The 17,030-nt window shown below is 45.6% G+C and overlaps 3 protein-coding genes across 4 annotated transcripts in view; 2 read left to right on the top strand and 1 right to left on the bottom strand.

The window, feature by feature from the left end:
• LOC105425613 (autophagy-related protein 16-1-like) overlaps positions 1 to 17,030 on the top strand; it is a 280,555-nt gene that overhangs the window by 141,259 nt on the left and 122,266 nt on the right. The window lies entirely within an intron of this gene.
• The window catches only part of Atg16 (Autophagy-related 16), a 360,881-nt gene that overhangs the window by 251,958 nt on the left and 91,893 nt on the right, over positions 1 to 17,030 (top strand). The window lies entirely within an intron of this gene.
• The window catches only part of neo (ZP and PAN domain-containing protein neyo), a 172,943-nt gene that overhangs the window by 96,609 nt on the left and 59,304 nt on the right, over positions 1 to 17,030 (bottom strand). The window contains exon 1 of one of the 2 annotated variants that reach the window (XM_089071884.1): positions 10,949 to 11,862. The exons of the other annotated variant lie outside the window; for it this stretch is intronic. The gene's annotated coding sequence lies outside the window, so the exon portion shown is untranslated. Of the gene's footprint in view, positions 1 to 10,948; positions 11,863 to 17,030 lie in introns of those variants that run through there. 2 annotated transcript variants of the gene reach the window in all.

Raw genomic sequence — 17,030 nt, 5'->3', positions numbered from 1 at the left:
AAGAGAAGTGAGCGAACACAAGCGGGCGAGGAGGTAACGACCAACGGGACGAGATAGAAATATAGATACGAAAGCCTTCCCGGCAAGAGGAAAGTTCTGAAAAATGGACGACACCAGACCTGACCCCTCTTATCCGCGTACAAACAACTTTTACGTCGGTATCGCGTAATCTACCCGTTGTGTCGCTACACCCCCCCCAAGCGAACGGCGGCGAATCTCGCCACTTTACCTGCCTGCGCAGGTGATACCGGAAGTGCCGACGAAGTTGAGGACGCGTACGTGTGCGCGTCCATGACGTGTACCTACCTATTAAAACGTCTAAGAGCGTCTACCAGCGGGCATTACGTAAGGCGTAGCGTAGGGCACAGAGAGGGGGTGAGTTAGAAAGAAGCGAAACCACGGTGACGGAAGTGTCGACGGGAGGGCGAGAATGAAAGAGTGGAGCAAGCATAAAAGGCCGCATTCCGTGTACGGTCGCGCGGTTGTTGGTACAACCCCCCTCGAGTCGATGAACTCGTCGTAGTTGTCGTCGTTGTTGTTGTCACCGACGTTGTCGCCACTATTGCACGTTACATCACAACTAGGTATTCTCTATCTACCCTTCAGCATAGTTCCTCTTCTGGGCACTACTCGACGCTATCTCGCTCGCTTTTGCCCCATCCTTCTATTTCCTTGGCTTCGTCTTCCGTAATGTATTGTGTGCACACCAGGTGTCCCCAACCAACCGCATTCCCCTTCATTAAGGCACTTACGTTTGTTGAAAATAATTCACACGCATGCGAAGAACTTGTTTCAATTTGCGGGGCGCGGGGTTCGCAAGGAGAATAATCGACTCGATTTCGCGTGGCCATAATACTTGTGTGTTAACACAAAGCGCGGTTAGTTGGGGACACTCTGTATGTTCGGCGGGCGCACACGTACACGCCGGAGGGGAAGAGGTGTGCGTTTACGTGGATGCGGCGAACCGGTACATAGCCCTACAGCACGTCTACACGGCTCGTTTTACATGTGTAACCGCGGGATTCTCTTCTGCCGGTTGCACAACAATAGGGCGATAGCTTCATCAGCGGCGCGCCGACGCTGCCGGCCGGGCGAGGGAGTCGACGAACGATGTCGGGGTGCTGTCGTAGCCGGCGACGAGCTGCTTTCAAACTAATCAAGCATTGTCAAAAGGAGACGCCGCGTTATCTTTCAACGACGACGACGACGACGACGACGACGACGACGACGACGACAACGACGAGACGACAGCTCGTCATGCGCTGATGCTCGACGGCGCTTTTCGGACGACAAAGCGTCCGAATGGACGTCTGACTTTACGCGCGCGGCGCACGACGACTCTTTGTCCCTTTCTTTTTCGTGCTCGCCGAAAGAACGCGGTAGAAATAGAAAGGCTGAGCCGTTTAATGAGAGCGTGATACGCGTTTAACAGAACGGTCGAGCGCCCGGACTCGTCGCGCGCTCCCCGCACAGGTATCGCGTATACCAGATAAGCCTTTGTGCGCGAGAGAGCAGATAGGGCGTTCATTTTTGTTGCGTGCGCAAAAAAGACGAAAAAACGATTTAACGTACGAGCGTACGAGGCTCTTATGCTGGCTCTCGACGAAGGAGATCGTTTGTGACGCTCTACGTTTTTTGCGTCCGGCGATTGAGGCAAGAGTTTTCTGGGCAAATGGTGCGCTCCGTTTTTGCATAGAGGAAAAATGTTTGGTAGAACTTCATTATCGTCGTAGAGATTACAACGCTTTTAGTCGGCGTGATGGTCCCGATATTTGCCGTGGCTGTCCCGTGGCGACAATGACCGCGTCTGATTACTCCGTGAATTCTCTTTCGCGCGCGCGCGCGCGCGCGCGCGAACAAACGAACGATATGTCGTTTCAACGTCGTTTCAGCGATTTGTCATTCTTACTCTCGAATAATTCGCATTGTCAGAAACTGTTAATCAAGAAGAAACGTCCCGTTCGGCGCACCTTTCGCGCGTGAAAGTGAAGCGCCGCGTCGTCGCATGTCCTGATTCAACGGATCCGGGGTGTTAAACGATACGCCGTAGTGCGTCTGTCAAAATGACGCATTGCATTTACATTTGCAAGTACGTGACCAATGACGCGTGACGTAATCCAATCAATCGCTTATTCCCATTCGTATATTTGCCGATGTATATTAATGCGATAGTGTACTCCGGCGAGTTGTGATTCTCTCACAGAGTTGATGGATCGCTATGAGCGGGGTCATACGGTATGATATGATCTTGCTTAAGCGTCGATGTTTACAAGGCAAACATTAGAAAACACACCAGGTGTCTCTTCTTAAGCATTATCGCTGCATATCTTGAAAACATATTGGACAGAAGAAAATAATACAAGCTTTAATTTTTGTACACAACTACCGCACGACAGATAATCTTAATGAATTTTATAATCAGAAAGATATTTTTTTGAATTATATTTCTGAGAGAGATAGACAGAGAGAAAGAGAGAGAGAGAGAGAGAGAGAGAGAGAGAGAGAGAGAGATCTACGTTGTGAAGTGCATAATAAATAGAAAAATGTATAGAACGAAAAAACTATACGAAGAATAAAATATTTAATTGCAGTTAAATTTTGAAATACATAGATCAGGATTCGGATCATAGTGAAATGGCGTAGTTTACGATTCGTTTTGTTTTTTTATCCATATAGTCCATGCAAGTAGAACGAAACAACAAGTGAACGGGAACGATGGTCGCAACGTTTGGAATTCGTATGATACCACTTGTACAGAGAGAGAGAGAGAGAGAGAGAGAGAGAGAGAGAGAGAGAGAGAGACAGAGAGAGAGAGAGAGGGGGGGAGCAGAAAGAGAAAGAGAGACAGGCCAGTATCGGTTTTTGATGAAATCGGTATTTGTTCCACATTCCGCACGCCGAGCGTGGACGTCTACTCTACCCACGTCACCGTCCATCAAAAATTTAATATGCGCTGTACGCTTGTCGAAAGGATGTTTTGCTGGTGTACGTACGCGATGCCCATGTGTGCTCTATTAATCATTACGCTCACATTTCGTTCGGTAAACCCAGACCTTTTTTTTTTGTGTTGTCATCTTATTTAAAAGATGTATCCAATTATTATTCCTTACAACACAGTACGCCTTCTCATTCCAATAAAGATACGTCATCAGCTTTTGCATAGTAAGATATATATTTAGCGAGATACTATCGCACGTTGAAATCTTCATCCACTTATCCGTATCTCTATCTCGAAACTTTAGAAATTATTATTATATCCTGTGATTTGAAAATATTTCACGTGTTTGAATAATATTCGATTCATTTATTATTTTCAAATAATAAAACAATAGTAATTATCTCGATCTGGAATTATAATTACTCGATCAAAATCGATGATACGCGCAATTACTATTTCATTAATTAATGGAATTTCAATACGTGGATGTGTAAATTCCAACTGCGTGTAATTGTAACACTTTCATATCTGCTTATCAATTTTGTACTATTTTTGTAGCCCGAGAAGAAAAATAATCCGCAGATGAAAGTCGTGTACAAATTTAATGCTTGAAGCAGAAGCAGTGGGATTTCAACTTCTGTGATAAATAGCGGTCTCTTGTCTTCCCGTTCCTAAACAACCATGACACATTGCGAGGTGCGAATTTATGCTCTCGTGAAATTTCGCGGCTGAATCATATAAATTTATCAAATAATGCAATTACGCGCATATTATTTGCATTCACATTCACATTTGTGCTGGCCGATTCAACGATGTTTCTCATAAATTTCACAACGTTCGCAACTTTCACAATGTTGGATAATCTCCATTGATATTCCGGCGTCGAGAGGGGAAATGTAAAGACGAAACGATCGCAAGCCAGTGTCAACTGACCTAGGATCCCCCTGTTCATTTCGTATCGATTTACGTCACAGGATTGTCAATGATCGACGTGATTGCGGCTGGATCACCTCGATTATTTTTAGCGCATTGTCCGAAACGTGAAACTGTAATATCGCTTACACGTATAGACGCCGTCACGTTTCCACCATTCGGTGCCCGTAATATCGAACTGCTGTCTCCTCTTTCGCCGGTTATTGCGGGCTCCGAAATTATTCGTAATGGGATTTAATAGGATTAGTATGGGAGAGGAAGAGAGAGAGAGAGAGAGAGAGAGAGCGTACGTCACACGTTGCTCGGCGATAGCCAACGGCCGATACATACCAATTTGTTCGGTAACAGCCTCCGTCCGGAATTTCTGTTCGGCGAAAGCGACGTATATGTCTCGTTACGCATTTGAACAGTTTACCGATGGTTATGGGGAGGACTCCCTTTCGTATGCGCCCACACATACCCACGTACACTTGCGCACACTTGCCACGTTCTCGAGCTGTTAATCGCCCCGATTGCCTTTTACGGGGTTATAGTTAAGTTAGTACCCAACCTGTGCGTCAGCCGGTCGTAGCGCCTTTTTATTGCCACCTGATGACGTCTTAAAAGCAACGCGGATAATAATATACGAATACCACACGAGTACACCCCGCCACCGCCTCCCTTCTCGACGCGCCGCTTTATCCGCGGAATAGCTTTTTTGCCCGTCCACCGTCGCTCTCCTCGTCTTCGTTACGTCGTTTCGCGACCAGTTTACGTTTTCGTAATCGAGCTCAGATCGATGACTCTAGATTGCGAGACGGAGACGGAGCGCGTTCGACTCGAATATCTGACGACACCGTTACTCTCGTACGAGTCGATTATCAGTGCCAGTTAGGTTCCAATCTGCTACCAGTCGGCCCAATTAGCCCGCCGTCGTTTAATTAACGAAAAACGAAGTGCCGCATACTTGCGACACTTGTTGTCCGCCTTGCGACATACCGGCTTTTACGGATAGAGCGTATCGTGCGTTATAAACCGGAGGAGATTTGTTGCGAAAGCGATGTGGAAAAGGGCGTGCATCGAAAGGCAGGATAGAATTAAGCGTTCTTCTAAATCAAGAGACCGGTAGCCAGCGCGTACCGCGTACGGCCATTAAAAACCGGATTTATTACAACTGAAAGTACTCATTACGGAAAAAATATGACAACAATTACGGCTGTCAGTGTCTTAATAAGGGCGATGAGTATCGCCGTAAACGCGGTAAAAAGCGTCGGAATCGCGTAATATCGCGCTCCCGGTAAACTTACGTTCCACTAATCGACCGTACAGATTTCACGATAATCAAAATTCTGATATACGAACTAATTACTTTTTCACTCGAAGCAATTGGAAATTTGATATTTACTAGAAACATATTAATTACAGCGAAATTTTTAAAAGCTCTTCGCATCGAATTGTTACACGTTGTTACAGACGGATGTTGCACGCTAAATATTAAATTATGCATGCTGTATCTTGTGCGCGCACCAATTTTTTTTTTTTTTTTTTTTTTTACGCGAAATCCTATTTATATAAATACTTGAATGAAATTCAGCGAGCAGATTACATCGACGCCGCGTGAATTCTTTAATTATGCACGTTCGGGGATGAAAATCCATTAAATTGCATGTTCTCCCCCATGTGCTATATCGCGTGATGTATTCGGGCCATACCTTCATATCTCCTTCGAAATAATTCGTCGTCGTCGCTCGACGTTAAGTTATGCGGCTGCTCGTGCGCGCCACGCGAGAATTATGTTAACAATGCCATTAAGGCTCGCGTTACGCCAGCGGAGGCGTCATATTTTTTATTTCCTCTTCCGCGCCGCTCGAGGCCCACGTTGGCGCCCAACGATAGTTGAAAAGGGAGGCGGAACAGACGGCGAACGAGGAGTGAGGGACGGACGGTGCGGGGCGGAGGGATGCGCCGGCTACTCGAAAATTGCAGTCACAATTCTTCGCGAGACAGATATTATTACCGCACTCGCTGAAACGTTTTCCGTAGCCGCGCCGCGCCTTCAATTACGCAAAATGCATTTAAACTCAATACACCTGTACCGATACACCAGCGAGCGGTGGTGATTTAAATGACGTGGCGCGCATGGTGTGGCGGGATGATACGGATGCTGTAACAATGACACGGCGCGATTCGCAAAGGTATGCTCCCCAGGAGGCGAAGCCGGTTATTTACATTCGGCGCTCACCACGTCGCTTCTTTCACGCGGTTTCCACCCGTCGACGCCGTTGATATCGGCGAAATGATCTTTCCGGTGACGTGAAAATTTTACGCAATCGTAAAAATATAAAATATATTCGTCGCGATGATAAAGTAATAAAACTTATTTCACGTAGATTCGCGAAAATTATAAAGGACATTATGCCCATACTCCATTTTACGGTAAGGTAAAAATATCTCCTTCAGCCGATGCTAAAACGTTTAGAACTCGACAGACGGGATATACGAAGTATCGATTCTACAATCTGTATCGAAATTGCGATCGCCTATCTTACATGCGACGAGACTGAAACTATACGCGGATGTAAAAGATACGCATATTACTAAAGGTACCGAGTATAAATTTTATGCTGTCGTAGCAGAACCCATCGGGGCCCATACAACTTTGTACATGCATAAACCGCGTACTTCCGCGATCTTAAAACGTGCCTCATAACCCATAGGACCTTTTTATGAAATACCGCCGCGAAAAAGCTCTTACTTCGCGGGGCTCGTACGTGACCAAAACGGAAGACACAAAATATGGCTTACATCATCTCAAGAACGCTTTCCCACGAATAACTTTATTCATATTTTAGCAAATTAGCAATACGTGATCTGATGAAAAACATTTTTTACCGCGCGACGTATATAAATTATACATTTTTGTTTTATTATTTTTATCATTTTCAAAAATGCTTTTATGTAAATTTTGAGCAATTTGAGCAAGTATTACATTAAATTCTAATAATCATACAGCAACAGGAAAGCTAACTTTACTTATAATTTATATTAGATTTAATTAAATTTTATTAGGAAAATTGTCGCTCTATATATCGAAGTCATTAATTAACGCGAAAGATTAGCGACAGATTACAATATGTCATGTCTGACCGATCAGTGTGTCTTTCGAGGCTATTTCGTTATCTCGGGGAAGTAAATCATCCGGATCTTCAGATGTGGGACATCCTAAGCCCTCTGAGAAATGATTTTGGAGGCTTTATTTTTATTTTTTTGTGGAAATGGAATTTTGTGGGGCACAGCGCAATCGCAAAACGTGCAGGCGTGAATATAACTGATTAACTTCAGAAAAAGAGGTTCTTTTTTCGTTCTTCTTTTTTTTTTTCTTTGCATAAGAATACTCATTTTGCATATCTGTCAGATGTCATTTCCTTTCGATTTCCATCATGAAGGTGAGAAATATATTTTTATACACGAGATTCGGCTCTTTTTGAAATACGAAAACTCTTATTCTTATCGCAGAAATAACTACGCTTTCGTTACGAAACTATCTACCCCAAGGCGTAAAAAAACCATTACACGACGTGATATCCGCGAGACTTTCTGGGGTGTCGAGGAGTTAACGAGAGTCAACTGCTTACTATAAAAACGTATACGTCATTCTCGCGTTGGTGCTTCGTCGGTGAGATGGAAGAACGGGGGACGCAAGAAAGTGCGAAACCGCAGGTTTCGAGGAAACGAAATGATTCGCACCATGATTCGGGCGCGCTGATATCGCTATGGGACATAAAATAGGGGCGGTATCAGCGGGGCAAAGCGACGGCAGCCCTTTCGCCCGCCGTGAATCAAGTACGCCGCGCGCTCGCCGCACCGGTGATCCCGGAGGCCATGGGGGTTTTACTTATATGGTGATGTATTCCGTGCGCGCGCAGTCATCTAGATATATCGGGTTATCTCAGTTCTCCGACACTATGCCTCACCGCACCACGAAATGCTCGTTCCCTCTCCCTGCCGCCGTCTCACTTGGCTCCCATCTATTCCTCTTACCCCTATCCGCCCGCCGCGATATAGTTATACATTATTCGATATTGCGGTATCACGAGTTCCCCGGGGACGTTATTCTCATTGTATGCCGTGCCGCCGCACACACGGCAACACACGGTAGGTCTTAGGCGGGAGACACGGGGTGGACGAGTCTGGCGCGACCGGCGGCGGGGCGCGGAGAATCGTTCGGGGCGCGGTGACGGAGAGAAAGAGAGAGAGAGAGAGAGAGAGAGAGAGAGAGAGAGGACGGGGCCGCCGAGGGGACGCAAGTACAATTCAATGTACAACGTTTGAACATTACTTGAATGCTTAATGAAGTCGTGTCTTATATCGAACAATGCCTCGAAACATTCGTTCGCATCTAAATCCTCGCTATAAACCAGTCTCCGTCTCCCTTCGTCCTGGCCAACCACCCCTTCGATTCTATCCGCTCGTTTCTGTTTCTCTCACAGACATATCTCTCTCTCTCTCTCTCTCTCTCTCTCTCTCTCTCTCTCTCTCTCTCTCTCTCTCTCTCTTTCTTTTTGTCTCTTCTCTCTTTCGCACATTTTATCCACCAGCATCTCTGTCACGGTCCCTCTGTTCTTCTACGTGGCTTCTTTCCGATCGTCGAACCAGTTCGCCATTACATCGCAACCCCCCTTCGGTACTCTCTCCCCTTCGCACCTCTCACATCGACTGTGTCTTGGCCGCGCAGCCTCCGTTATAGCGAGAGCTTCAACCGCGTGCCTCTTCGGGCACGATAATACGTTGCTACGTAAGCTAATAATCCTCGTCGTCGGCGTCTTCCGTGTGATCTTCGGTTCAACGACACACTTCATAATAACATTTACCGCTGTTATTTCTCGCGCGCGCGGCACCGCGAATGAGTTATACAGAACTTTATCCAGCAATTTGCTCGGAGCTGCGCCGCGAAGATTATTTCGCTTCCGTGCGGTAATTACTACCCCCGCTGATGCCGCCAGCCTAGCTCTTAGACAAGCGTTGCTCTGCGCTGCGCGCAAACGACGACGATTGACACGCAAATGGCGACAAGTGCCCAAGATGAGATATCGTTGATGAGGATCACTCCTTCTTTCAGGAGGCCAGCGTTGATTCGTTTCACATATACGAGACTCGCGGTTTACCGCGCGAGCGAGCGCGCGCGCGCGCGCGCGCGATCCAAGGACGTAAACGCCACGCAACTCACGCAGATCACCTGACGATCCTTAACTGACGCTGGCATCTTCACGGCAGAGTGGCCGATATATTAGATATATAAACGCGCGACTTGGGCTGTGGCTGCGTTTACACGACCTGCGTAGCGACCGCGGCGATATCGCGTCGGTCGTTTGTAAATGTAACCCTCACCCGTGCCATTAACTCTGTGGATTCTCTTCAGACTCGAGGCACCTGAAAATCGTTCTCGATGCGCGCGGGACAATCGCCCTCGTTAGATCGGTACGTGGTTACGAGCCTGGGCGGATATATCTTGCTCGCTCGGCGATACGTGCGTACGCCAAGCGTAGGTCTTCGTCCTCGTCCTCGTCCTTCGTTGTTGTGTCGTTGTCGTCGTCGTGGCCGCCGTGTCGCCGCCTCCATTGCGGCCAACGACGGCCACGTACCTAGTTATCTACCACAGGCACATCCTAGAGATCTTGCGGCGCGTTGCATTTCCAATGATTCATCTTGTGTGGTAGCCGGCCAACGATGCGGTGTTCCGCGAGAATAGGGACCAGGAGGGAAGATAGAAAGGGTGCTCTCTCGCGCGCAGGAAGCGAGAGAGAGAGAAAGAGAGAGAGAGAGAGAGAGAGAGAGAGAGAGAGAGAGAGAGAGAGAAGACGCGAAGGGAGCGCAACGCGGACCTCCTCTTGGTAACGACTGAATTCACCATTCGCGTTTATCACAGAGCGTACGATACCAGCGCGATAATGCGCGGTACAACGTGCGGGCGAAATTATTGGCCTCCGACCCCGTGCCACGTGAAACAGCTCGATGATCTTTCGCGTGGTAGTTGTATACATGGTAAAACGCTTAGTATAATTCTATCATGATCCTTTAGATATGATTACTCATTCTCTCCGTGTTACAAGGCGTCTTCCTCATTGAAAGTACAAACTTAATTATAACTGAAGATTAAGTTAGTTAATCGTTATTTAATGGTGATTAAAACGGAATTTACCACGTATGAATTTGACGCGATTTTAAATTAGTCGGAGTCGGAAAAACTCGAAATTATTTTGTACATTGCACATAACTTGTATATACGTAACAGGAAACGAAATTTATGTGAAATAAATAAATTATAATATTAAATTCAAAGAAATTATATTAAATATATTAAAGCAACATTTTGTGACGCTAATATGATGTGAGATATTTTTTTAAATATTTGAGCTGCTCCCATTCATGTAAAATTCAATATAAATGATTCGAAGATCCGTATCGACAGAGTTAAGGCAATATACAATCGATTCTCGACAAGTACCGTTCTGCGATGCTTGTTACATTCTAAGGATACGCCTCGATACTGACGATGGAAATTCCTGTGTTTTCCTTCTCGTAAATTTAGACGACTTTAGACCTTTCCAAGTTTCGATATATGCACGAGGAAATCCGATGGATAACAAGCCTATCGATGGTCACTATGCGCCGTATATCATCGCTGTAGCAGGGATAGATTTGAACAAAGATCGTAACAATTCCCGTTACGGGGCGATGCCGGTTGTGAAACGCAGCCAGCATCGTACTTGAAGGTATATTACTTCGATATATATATATATATATATATATATATAAATATTCCATATGTATCGAATATCGATCCTGTTTCTTTAGCAACAGCGGCATGTATTTTATTCAATCCGATTCGATATCGCGGGAAAGGGGAGAAAAGAATGCTAAAGAACGCTATGCAAGGGGAGGGATGCCAAGTTTATATCTTTCAAATTAGTATTCGTCGCATCTACTATCGAGCCTGGCGAAGGCTAAGCAGAGGCAAGCACGAACGAATGCGCGGATAATACAGTTATCTTACAGCCGAGAGTATTGTTTCCTCTTTTAATATTGATTCAACGATACCTTTCGTTCGCGCCACCTGAACCGGTCTCGCTCTCCTTTAAACCGATACCTTGTTGTCTTCTTGTTTCGACCTGTCCGCCTACGAACGGTTATACGAACGAGTGGCGGCACCAGCCGCGCACTGGGTACCGCTATTCTGGACGCCGTCGATATCTATCCTATATTCAGGCTGCGTCGAGTCTGCGTTCTGGACGGCTGGACGGTTGCCGCTGGAGGAGGAGGAAGAGGAGAAGAAGAAGGAGGAGGAGGAGGGTTCCGTGGCCGGCCGTGAAACCGCTACGGATATCTGAAGGTGGCACTAAATCGATCGGACGAGCTGCGAAACGCGAACGAACGGGTTACACCGCGAGGTAGAAAGAAAGCATCGCAAAGGCGGCCGAGTATGCGACGACGTGTTGTCGTCGGGTTATAACAGTTAACGAGAACAGCCGGAGATCGGGCGGTGTGGTAGATCGCATCGCGATGCGTATAGCCGGAAGAGTTTGGGCACTTTCCTCCGACGCAGGAGATTACCTTCCGGCTTTAAAACTTCCCCCCTCGGAGATACGCGCGAGAAATATAAGCGAGTGATAATAATCGGTTGGGCATGGATACTTATGGCGGCGGTGATGGTGAACGGACGCCTCGCCTACAAGCCGGTCTTTCAACGAGATTATTTGCGAAGTAACGTAAGAAGACCAGGCCAGAGCTACCGGATTGCATCAGAATTCTATCAGTTCTACCCTATCGCGCTGCATTGCATGTTGTTATGTAAAGAAAAGACTCCGAGTCCCTTCGTTATCTATTGCGGCATGCCACACCGCACTGTGTGGATGCATAATAAATCTTTTTCAAAGTTCCCTCGATTTAATCTGTATTATGGGAATTTTTACGACTTCCACGTGATCCGCGAAAGATGGCGACTATGGTTTTCTGCAACAAGTTTTCTCGATGTGTAGATAGAGCTTGTCATAATAGTTAACGACTCCTAACTATGATACATACATACATACATACATACATACATACATACATACATACATACATACATACATACATACATACATACATACATACATACATACATACATACATACATACATACATACATACATACATACATACATACATACATACATACATACATACATACATACATACATACATACATACATACATACATACATACATACATACATACATACATACATACATACATACATACATACATACATACATACATACATACATACATACATACATACATACATACATACATACATACATACATACATACATACATACATATACATATGTACATACGTACATACATACATACATACATACATATACATATGTACATATGTACATATTAGGTATACAAATTTTATTTTAAATTTCATCATTAATGTATAATAACAATTATAATATTCATAAAAATAACGAAATTGAAGAATAAATTAAATTTAAAATTTACTTTAGCTATCTTTCTAAATTTACCTTCCGATTTAATTTATTCACACGACATTTTTTATAAACGAAAGATGCTAGTAAACATTTGAAATAGTAAAAGTTACAAGTCATAAAATAGAGATAGAGTTGCCATCAACAGCATGTTTTAGAAGTTGCAATGTAAAAACTTATGAAAGCTTTTTATTTTAAAGACTCCATTCTGATTCTTTCTGATATCCGTTCGAGTAACGTCTTCTTAATCTCAAGAAATATGCGCAGCTTATAAATTTGAAAAGTTGTCGCAGTTACTCCAATCGCAATCTACCAGTTTTCCGCGCTGCCATTTGCGCGCCACGCATGCTAATTACATTAAACGTAAAGCGTTCATTAGCCACGCGCAGCACCCACCATAAATTCGCCGGAAGGGAATAAAGGCGCGCTCACGTCGCGAAGAAACAAATTAAAATACATCTCAGAATTGCTGCGACCGCGCATTGCAGAAGGTGGGCCTGTTGCCCCGCACCGCGAGCATAATCGCACCGCGAAGGATGCAGAACGTGAGTAATGTCGTAATAAGCCACGGTAGACGCACTCTCTTTTGGCGGCCTGCGTGGCTCCGCCGGTAGAAAACGAGGGTCCAGGCTCTTTCTTCCTGCGTGCACCTGCAGCTGCATAAGCGACACACTTGGTCGCGCACACGTGTACATGACTTCTCGCGGAACAGTCCGTGGTGGTCGAGATGACGCACACCCATAGCCGTAGATCAATGGAACACGCTTCCACTCGTATTTCTACGACTGTTACCGCGACCGTTGCTCATCGTAAACGTAGAAATGAAAGAGAAGACGCGACGGAACGATCGGCCGATCGCCGGTATTGGAAAGAAGAAGAAAGGGCGAGCAACGACGACGAGAACGACGACGCACACCACGACGCGAGTTACACCGTCACCGTGGATAAAGGAGTCGTGGAACGCGGGTAGTAAGAAACACGCGGAAATGCGATGACAATTCGTGCCGTGGCCATAACAGCGGCGACGCTATTTTGCCGCTGTTTTTTTTTTTTTTTTTTTTTTTTATCTCCTGCCTCCTCTCCGTTTCTTTCTCTCGTAAAACGTTATCTCGCTCAATGCCCGTTTCATGCCACTAAACGTCAAGGAACAACATCGCCGATCATGATTCAAGGTAGACCACCGATGTGGCGTGCGGATAAAAAGTCGGAACAAGAGGAAGGCTGTTGAAAAACAGTGGATGTGAAGCGAAATCCCGCCACGTGTTAGATAGATGGTCGGATCGGTCCGTGGTTGCCTCCGAGTGCGTTTCATCGGAGGGACAATAACGACCGTTGTTTCAATTTTCGGTTAAAGATCAGATAGTCGTCTATCCTTAGGGCAATTATGAAATGCGCGTATTGTACAATCAATAAAGGCACTTTGTGAAACTATTAAACCACCGGAGATTGGACCGTCTGCACACCGCACCAATTTATGTAGTCGAGATATAATTTAGATTGTGCTCTCGAAATAGTTGCTTTATATTGCGTCCCCTGCGGAGAAATGTCAACTATTTCGATTATATAGGAATAAGTAAGGAATTCCGAGCATTCCAAGTAGCATTATGATGTTTTCGCTACGCAAGTATGTAAATATATTTCCTCCGCTGAGAAAAAAACTTTTCTTAATATCACGTTTGGATGCGTGGGAAACGATTACGGATGGAAGTCGCATTATTTCGAAGAGTGAGTATCCGATACATAATCATATTCCGATTCATTATACGGAATGGTAGCCCGACATATCGATAGAATTTGATGATCCTCGAATAATGATACTCGATTCAAGGAATCGTGCAATTTTATTAGCAATTTCATTAATCCCTATAATCTAAGGAGTCCCTCGTTAAAACTACATTGTTTATGACATCCGCTGCTGTGGGATAGCTAATTAAGAAAGAAATTAAAACTCACTCGCTGTTAAGTGCAGCTCGAAAAGGCACTAATTGAATTATAATCAAGCACAACCCATCCATATTTATGCCCGTCGAGGAATCGGCCTCGGCCGCCGAATGCGTTTAGTTTTTACGCGCGAGAATCGCACTTGGAGATTTTTTTTTAGCCGAGAAACGACCAGCCGGAAACGAGCATTCCGAGCGGTAATGTTTACGTCATCGTCGACCACGCGTAAACTTTATTTAATTCCGTGGGCCACGCGCGCTACGCGCACGTGCGCTCACGCGAGCATCAAGACGAGCTCAAATATCTCGCATTCCGCGTGCATTCCGTCGTACACACCGATCCGTATCTTTTTGCGCATTAACATCGAACATCCCGAAAACGAATGTTTTATCATCAATTTAGAGAGAATGAACGGACGGTGAGCAGGAATGGCTCATTTCCGAAGATTCCTCATCGCGTATATCCATCTTTAATACGTGCGGGATCGCGCGGGTGTGCGCACACGCTTGACCATTAGGCTTGCAACAGCCAACGAAGGAGCCTATTTGAACGGCAAAATTGCTCAGATTAGGAAACATACGCTTCTGAATTTCCATTAACTGTAACAGGAAATGGAGAGGATGGGAGAAGGCCGGGGGGAGGGGGGGGGGGAGTGGTGAGGCAGATGGATGGGAGAAGGCCGGGGGGAGGGGGGGGGGGAGTGGTGAGGCAGATACCGAGAAGACTAGCCCGCCTATCTAATGCCGATCCCTATCTACGTGCAAGCCGTTGCGAGTGGCGCGCAACTACCGCGCAACTAATATCTTATCCGGTGCAAAACCGGAATACCGCCGCGGGATTACAACTTGTATTAATTACAGGCGACATTACGCCGGCCAGATTAGAAATCGAAGGGAGCTCACGAAGGGGGATCCCGAAGTCGCGCCGGGATCGGAAGATCGCCTCCCCCGTCGATTCACTCTCGCTCCCCCCCACCCCCCCCCCTCGTCATTTTGGTGAACGCCTTTGATAGCGCGTTCCTTCGTTCCTTCCCAATTACGACGGCGCGCTCGTGCGCCCATAAAGATCGCCGCTGATCTTGCCCGATGGAAATACGGGAACGATTATCGTAAGCGCGAAACGGTAACACACACGCGCGTTTCTTCCTACCGGCGGAATCATAATCTTCCGCGGATAAATCGCCGCCGACCGTCCGTTATGATTCCGCTCGCCGTATCTACGCACGCGGGTCGATAAACCCGACGGGCAAAAAAGAACGTGAGGCGCGCGGCTCTTCCCACTCCTGGAATTCGATAAGGGTAATTGGTCGTCGGGTGCACACCCGTACAATTTAATCCGCTTCTTATACGCGACATGGGCTTCACCGGGAAAATTATATTCGATACACCTCGCGCGCTCAAGGGAGATTAGTAAGAAATTAATAGCCCTCCGTAATTGCGCGTGTCGCGAGATTGCGTGCGATAAGGAGTGGGCTTATCGTAATTGCGTCGTGCTGCGATTGATCGACAAACACGGTGGATGTCATTTAAATTCTTCCGTCGGAAACGTTCCCGGACAAAATGTCGATAACAATCGCGCGACGCGTTATTAATGCAAATTTATTTCCGCCTTCCGTCCTTCGTCGTTCGTCTAATTATCATATTATTTTATGAGATTATTTTATAATGTGACTTGCGAAATGCGGAGGGCACTGAAAAATTAAAGATCTGCACAATCTCTTTAATGACCACACGAATATATCTTGGTTCGAATGTTTATTTAAACAGCGGAGAAATTTTCTGAGATTGCAGAAGAAGATATTCTATAACGTATAAATTACAATGATGCGTAATATATCTTGTGTGAAAGGGTGCTTATTGGAAGTTATTGGTCAGCTGGTGTATTAGACAAATACTGAGGCTATACGTTATCCTTGAATTATTGACGCAAAATTTCTCCTCTGCGCCCAGCGATTAATTCCGCGTGTGTGCTGCGCAAAGTCTTCAGTCGGGGAACTACACGAAGTAGCGTAATGGTAATTTATTTAGATCCTTGAAGCGTGCCCACACATAACGGAAGAGACGCAGATGAGCCATTAGGAATGCGCATTAGAGACGAACCCCTCTGTCGGAAAGGGGTTTGATTTACAATCCACTGTTTTTGTTACAAAGTTCCAGACCCCCTCCACCTGTTCCGCACATTCCACTTACATAGCGACGTAACCTTGACTGGAGATTGAAAATCTCCAGTCGAACCTCTAATTGACTCTGCTCGCCGAGAGAGGAAACCGGGAGGGGAGGGGGGGAGGTTCGACAAGGGACTCGGGATTTCGGGAATTGCTTCGTGATGACGAGGCAAGCTTCTCCCCTTTCCCTAACCCAATAACTCTCTTCTATCTCCGAGATACCATTCTAGCCGTATTACGATCGGCATACCGGCATACCGTTTGTGTTACATTTATGTCAAAGAGATGGTCTCGCATTCACTCAAATACATATGTAGATTCGCTATCTATGCTATGCGATATATTTGTTAAGCGTCTTTCTCAGCGTAAGAATTTAAAAAAACTGCATGTTTCCGAATATATAATTGGGCTAATTATCTCCAGCTTTCCATTTCCTACATTTTGCCGGGTAGAAATATTCTTGAATATTTTTTGATAAAGCTCATTACGTTATTAACGATATATCACTGAATGATTTTATCAAGCGCAAATTTA

This window comes from Pogonomyrmex barbatus, unplaced genomic scaffold, assembly GCF_055798465.1.
Source record: "Pogonomyrmex barbatus isolate J1 unplaced genomic scaffold, ASM5579846v1 scaffold12, whole genome shotgun sequence".
Taxonomy (NCBI): Eukaryota; Metazoa; Arthropoda; class Insecta; order Hymenoptera; family Formicidae; genus Pogonomyrmex; species Pogonomyrmex barbatus.
The sequence above is the reverse complement of the archived record's forward strand: the minus strand, read 5'-3'. Positions and strand labels throughout refer to the sequence as shown.